The sequence below is a fragment of the Giraffa tippelskirchi genome, chromosome 2 (assembly GCF_054371585.1).
Source record: "Giraffa tippelskirchi isolate mGirTip1 chromosome 2, T2T-mGirTip1v1.2.pri, whole genome shotgun sequence".
In the NCBI taxonomy this organism is placed as follows: domain Eukaryota; kingdom Metazoa; phylum Chordata; class Mammalia; order Artiodactyla; family Giraffidae; genus Giraffa; species Giraffa tippelskirchi.
In genome coordinates this window covers 48883281-48890578 of record NC_137276.1, presented here as the reverse complement: position 1 = coordinate 48890578, position 7298 = coordinate 48883281, and the positions used below count along the sequence as shown (strand labels likewise).

The following is a 7298-nucleotide window of genomic DNA, read 5'->3' as shown; positions in this document are numbered from 1 at the left end:
AACGAACTAACCGGACACTAAAGGCTGGACACTAAAGGAGACACTTTCTAAATGGATTATAGAAACTCACTATTCCTGGGTAGATTTACTTCCCATGGCCTTGCTCAAGCTCAGGATGACCCCACGGTCCCATGGCTACTCTCCCTATGAAATTGTGTATGGGAGGCCTCCTTCCCTAATAAGACAGGTAACAACTGATATACTTCAGGTAAGGGGAGATGGGATATCACAGCAGATGCAACAACTAGGTAAGGTAATTAATCAAGTAACTAAGTTTGTGCAAGAAAGAATACCGTTCCCCTTGGGGGAGCAGATGCACGAGTTTATACCAGGGGACCAGGTATGGGTGAAAGACTGGAAACATGACTCACTGGCCCCCCGATGGAAAGGTCCTTAAACTGTTGTTTTAACCACCCCTACCGCAGTTAAAGTTGCAGGCATTGTCCCTTGGATCCATCACACCAGAGCGAAGAAGGCATACCACGCTGACCCAGAAGACGCAGAGTTGACCACCAAGAAAGACCCCACCGCCCACGGGAAACCAAGATCATTCTGAAGAGGAAGAAGAAAGCGAGGTCCCAGATGAGCCCTCTCTAGGATGGAGCTGGGTAAACGACTCCTGCTACTCGGCCTCACCAACGCAGTTCTGAACCTGACCACTGTTCCTGCACAGGACAACATCTTCATCTCATGGGCACATTCCTACGCGGACTTCCACAACTCCTCCGACTGTTGGGTATGTGGGGCTATGCTCCTGTCAGTTATGGATGGACTCCCCTGGTGGGTGTCGCCGCTTCATTATGGAGACTTTATACCACTGTGCTCCTTCTTGGAACAACAAAAGGGAACTTTCCTTTCTCTCACTAATCATAACCTTTCTTTGCTCTCCTGGTGTAAAAAAAAAAAAAAAGCCATCAATGGGCCAGGGACATGGGGTTACATTTAATATGAACTCTAGTCTTATGGAGATAACAAGAGCTTATACCTCATGTATGAAAAAAAAGAGAAGGGCTCTCTTGCAAGGGGGACAGGCCTCCCGGTACCTTGAGCAATACTACCAGGTCTGGGATGAATATTTCTGGATGACTACTGAGAAAGGACAGTTGATTGCTCCCACTACTATTTGCTGGGAACAAAAAAAAAACACACAAAGTTGGATTTGGAGACCGCCACCTAGACCCAAAAGAATTAAAATATATGGGTTATTTGTCTCCTGAACAATGTAAACAAATCATAGAAGTTACCTATCACCCCAATCAGTCGGTTCAGTGGCCCGGTTCTGACTGGAAATATAATCCCGGAATCTATTGGGTAGCCCCCAACGGGACCCAGTGGCTCTGTGGGCTTAACTTATGGCCATGGTTACCAGTTGGCTGGGTAGGGCGTTGCACACTGGGATTTACTTTCGCCCATGGCAGTATTAAGCCTAGCCTACATCAACCTCCAGTAAACCTGCCCTATCTGCATGCAAGATGGACAAGATCTGTGTTCCAATGGTATGACTATCTTGCTACCTTGTTTGTACCCTCTGTAGGGACAACGGATATCGGATATCATGATTAAGGTGGAGGCCTTAACTAATTTCACTAAATAGGCCCTCTTAGACAGTAGAAAAGCCATTCAAGCCTTGAACGAAGAACAAATTCAGATGAGGAGGGCAGTAATTCAAAATAGGATGGCATTAGACATACTCACAGCAGCCCAGGGAGGGACTTGCGCCATAATTAAAGTCGGATGTTGTGTATACATCCCTGACCTGCCTAAAAATGTATCTACTGCCTTGGAAGATATGCAAAATCAAGTGGAAGCCATGTCTGATGAAAATATTCCCTTTTGGACTTCGGTCCTGTCCTGGGTAAAGGGAGATTGGTGGAAAACTATTGTTACTGTTGTCATAATAGTTCTAATCATACTGCTTTGTGGGTCCTGCTTCTTACAATGTCTTGAACTCTGTAACCCAGAGGTTGATAGCCTTCTCTCATGTGGGTGGCCAGAGGGCTAAAGTACAATATATCTCAATGAGTGATGCTCGTTATGGAAACTAGGAGCATCAAGAGGGGGGAATGAAGAAGGAATTCAAAGGTCCTGGACTCCATCTTAGGCCTGTTCGTGCTGATTATGCTTGGCCACCTCTCTAATGGACTCTGAACTCTGTGCTTAGTGCCTGTGGAAATGACAATAGAAGGATAAGACCCCCTCTGGACAGGTCATAAATTCTTATCTGTAACCTCAGGCTTATTGATTACTGACTGTTTGAACACATAACACATGAATGATGGAGTTACTGTGATTGTATTTACCTTTCCTTTGTTTATGTAAGTCACAAGGAAGTTGGGTGGTGGGTTCAGACACGTACACATGGGGTATAAAAGATTTTCACAAATGCTGGTTGGGGTCCTTGGCTAAGAGGAGACTCTGCCTTGGGCCCGCCGGTGTAATAAACTGCACTTCACTATCTGAAAAAAAAAAAAAAAAAACCAATGGCATTTTTCACAGACCTATAAAAAATAATTTTAAATTTTGTATGGAAACACGAAGACCCAGATTAGCCAAAAAAAATCTCAAGAAGGAAGAACAGAGCTGGAGAAATCATGCTTCCTGACCTCAGGCTGTTCTACACAGCCATAATAATCAAAAGAGTATGGTACTGACACAAAAACAGACATACAGATCAATGTAATATGATAGAGAACCCATAAATAAATCCATGCACTTATGGTCACTTAATCTACAACAGTTAGAACCGGACATGAAACAACAGACTCGTTCAAAATTGGGAAAGGAGTACGTCAAGGCTGTATATTGTCACCCTGTTCCTTTAACTTATATGCATGGTACATCATGTAAAATTCAGGGCTGGATGACTCACAAGCTGGAATCAAGATTCCTGGGAGAAATATCAACAACCTCAGATTCCCAGATGCTGCTGCTGCTGCTAAGTCACCTCAGTCGTGTCCAACTCTGTGCGACCCTATAGATGGCAGCCAACCAGGCTCTGCCGTTCCTGGGATTCTCCAGGCAAGAACACTGGAGTGGGTGGCCATTTCCTTCTCCAATGCATGAAAGTGAAAAGTGAAAGTGAAGTCGCTCAGTCGCATCCGACTCTTCATGACCCCATGGACTGCAGCCTACCAGGCTCCTCTGGTGATACTACTCTAATGACAGAAATCAAAGAGGAACTAAAGAGTCTCTTGATGAAAGAGGAGAGTGAAAAATCTGGCTCAACACTCAACATTCAGAAAACTAAGATTATGGCATCCAGTTCCATCATTTCATGGCAAATAGATGGGGAAAAAGTGGAAACAGTAGCAGATTTTATTTTCTTGAGCTCCAAAATCACTGTGGATGGTGACTGCAGCCACAAAATTAAAAGACTTTTGCTCCTTGGAGGAAAAGCTATGACAAAACTAGACAGCATATTAGAAAGCAGAGACATCACTTTGCTGACAAAGGTCCATGTAGTCAAAGCTATGGCTTTTCCAGTAGTCATGTATGGATGTGAGAGTTGGGCCATAAAGAAGGCTGAGCACTGAAAAATTGATGCTTCTGAATTGTGGTGCTGGAGAAGACTCTTAAGAGTCCCTTGGGCAGCAAGGAGATCAAAGCAGTCAACCATAAAGGAAATAAACCCTGAATATTCATTGGAAGGACTGATGTTGAAGCTGAAACTCCAATACTTTGGCCACCTCATGCGAAGAGTTGACTCATTGGAAAAGACCCTAATGCTGGGAAGGATTGGGGGCAGGAGGAGAAGGGGACGACAGAGGATGAGATGGTTGGATGGTATCACCGACTCGATGGACATGGGTTTGGGTAAACTCCAGGAGTTGGTGATGGACAGGGAGGCCTGGCATGCTGCGATTCATGGGGTCGCAAAGAGTTGGACACGACTGAGTGACTGAACTGACTGAACTGAATGCTGGGAAAGATTGAGGGCAGGAGGAGAAGGGAGTGACTGAAGATAAGATAGTTGGATGGCATCACTGACTCAATGAACATGATTTTGAGCAAACTCCGGGAGATAGTGAAGGACAGGGAAGCCTGGCATGCTGCAGTTCATGGGGTCAAAAAGAGTTGGACATAACTTAGCAACTGAAGAGCAGTCTACAACAAAAGAAGGAATTTAAAATGGAGAAAAGACAGTTTTTTCAATAAGTGGGGCTGGGAAAATGGGACAGCTACATGTAAAAGAATGAAATTGCAACATTCTCTAACACCATATACAAAAATAAACCCAAAATGAATTAAAGACCTAAATGTAAGACTGAATACTATGTAACTCTTAGAGGAAAACATATGCAAAACACTCTTCTGACATAAATAGCAATATTTTTTGATCCATCTCCAAAAGTAAAGGAAGCAAAAATAAACATATGGGACCTAAATAACTTAAAAACTTTTGCATAGTGGAGGAAGCCATTGAAAAAATGAAAAGACAACCTACTGAATGGAAGAAAATATTTGCAAATGATATAACTGATATCCAACATATATAACCAGCTCATACAACTCAACATTAGAAAATGAAACAACCTGATTAATAAACTGGCAGAACTGAGTAGACATTTTTCCAAAGGGGAAATGCTGGTGACCAATAGGCTCATGAAAAGATGGTCAACCTTGCTAATCATCAGGGAAATGCAAATCAAAACCACAATGAGATATCATCTGACACCTGTCAAAATAGCTTTCATCAAAAAGAACACAAAGAACAAATGTTGGTAAGGATGTGGAGAAAAGGGAACCTTTGTACACTGTTGGTGGAAATATACATTGGTGAAGAAAACAAAGAAGAAAACAAAACTAGTGGTTACTGGTTACCCAGCTTGAGAAAGCACCACCAATGATCACTGTCACCCAGGCTCTTTTCTGGGAATGGATTACCTCTGCATTCTAAGGCTAAGCCTTGTCCCTGACGCTGGCCACCTCAGATTCAGTACATGGAGTGAGCTTGGCCAGAGTGTTCCCTCAGCTTGGGCTGGGTCATGCGGTGACGGAGTTGTGGGAAACCTAGGGACCACTAGGGCAGACGTCTCTCCACTCCACCTAGTGTCAAGGCATTGTACACACACTCCTCATGAGCAGAGTCTAGGCTTCTCTAGCTTTTCCATCTGTCCCGGTGGCCCTCCAACCAGCCAAGAGGGTTTGTCTCCTCCGTGTGGGACCCCAGGACTTGGATGCACAGTCTGGTGCTTGACCTGCTCAGTCCCCAGTACAGGCACAATCTCCCTTTTCTTCTGAGTCCCCTCCCAGGAACAGAAGTCCCAACTGTCACTTTTCTTCCTCTCCTACCCAATGATGTGTGTGTTTTTCAGTTTTGGTTGTAAAAGTCCTTCTGCTAGTTTCCAGTTAGTTTGCACTGAGAATTATTGTAAACACAGATGTGTGTTTGATGTCTTGTGGAGGGAAGCGAGCTCCATGTATTCTTATTCCGCCACCTTGATCTCTCCTCTCTAGTTTTCAAATGCACGAACATAGTGTATCTCTTTACTATTTTGATCTTCTTTCTTTTTCAGTAGCTTGTAGTTTTCATTATGTAAATTCTACACAGGTTTTGTTAGATTAACACAGAAGCATTTCATTTTTCCTGAGTGATTGTAAGTGTTTTGTACTTTTACTTTCGATGTCCACATGTTCATTGCTGGTGTACAGAAATTCCTTAATCTGTTTTTCATATTTTTAGACTCCAAAGATAAAACTGTTAGATCTTTTAAAAATAGTTCCACAGGCCCATGCGGCTGTATTTAGATTTTTTTCAGTCTATTTTCTTTTTGTCGCTCCTACTGAATAATTTCTATTGTTCTATCATTTCACTGATTCCTCCCTCTTTCCCTTCCATTGTGCTGTTGAGCCCACCCATTGAATTTTTAAAAATTTTAGCTACTGTATTTTTCAGTTCCAAAATTTTCATTTGGTTACTCTTTATGCCTTCCATTTCCTGACTGAAATTTTCTACAAAATTGTTTCAAGTATGTTTTTAATTTATTGTTGAAGCATTTTTCATAATGCTACTTTAAAGTCTTTGTCATATAATTCTAGTATCTCTGTCATCTTGATATTGGTGTTAATTTTATCGTCTTTTTTTCTTTTGAGTTGAAATTGTCCTTGTTCTTGTTAGGACTAGTTACTATCAACTGAAACCTGGACGTTTTTTGGTATTAAGTTATGAGACCCTAGCTCTTATTGAAATGTTTTGTTTTATTTGGTGTCTTTGACACTGCTATGACAGAATAAGGGAGAATTTTACCTTATTACAGCCATGTATGGATCCAAATTCTCCATTTGACTTTACAGCTCCACCTTAGTAACATAATGCAATGGGACTTTATGAACTCCAGGAGGATTATATGTAGTTCACCACTGAAGATTTTCGTGGAGGAAAATCCATACCATTGTGAGTCAATATTGTTATATTTGCATACATAATGAAAGACTAACTATACTGTGTGTGCTATAATTTTATATTTCCAACAATGCCCAATTAGCAGTCACCAGGGATCCTGGAGCAGCCTTGATCTCTAGAAGGCTTTGTTCTGTCTTCTTCTAATGAGGTCAGGTGTGCCCACTGGTCCTGGTGGATCCTAAGTGGTGTCGAGAGACAGTCCAGTGCTAAAATATAGATGGGAAAATTCATTTCACTTTCATCTCTGCTCCCAGAGACATGTGCATTTTCCCAAAACTAGAGAGGTGGGGAGTGGTAATGCATTTTACCTGCCCTGCAAGTCATTTTTGAGAAATTTTAGAGAAGTGTGTGTACCAGGGACCAGTTTGAGAGGAGGCTGTTGTCTCCCTGTAACATTTCCCAGCAAGCGGCGTCTCCTGCTGGTGGTGGCTTGAGGTAGGAGCAGAATGGGAGTCTGGGAAACTGGGAGTCTGCAAGGAGAGTATGATAGCTTTTTTGAAATTCCTAGAGAACTCACTCCCAGATTCCAGTAGAGAGTCAAGGGCAATATGTGCTCTTCTTTCTTTCCCAGAATTTCTTCTGGAAAGATTGCCATGAAACAGTCACTTTGGTTTACCCCAATTTTGGAAAACTCTGGATTCATATGCAGAAGAATGCTTAGCAGACATGGTACACATGTTGAAATTTTCTCTGGGGCAAATTAGGGTTATTTCGAATACAGGTGTCTCCCTTTCTTCTTCCCTCCTTCCTTCTTTTCTTCTCGCTCACTCTTTCCTTCCTTTATGCCTTTCTTTCTTTTTCTTTCCTCCCTTCCTTCCGCCTAAACCAGCATCTTCCTTTGTTACAAGAGTAGAGGAAAAGTCTCTGGTTACTGTCAGTTGCATGTGAGTGAGTA

At 42.4% G+C, this 7298-nt stretch overlaps 1 pseudogene; it reads left to right on the top strand.

Moving 5' to 3' along the window:
• The first annotated feature begins 598 nt into the window (after positions 1–598).
• Positions 599–2045, top strand: LOC145532698 (endogenous retrovirus group PABLB member 1 Env polyprotein-like; annotated as a pseudogene).
• The last annotated feature ends 5253 nt before the right edge of the window (positions 2046–7298 follow it).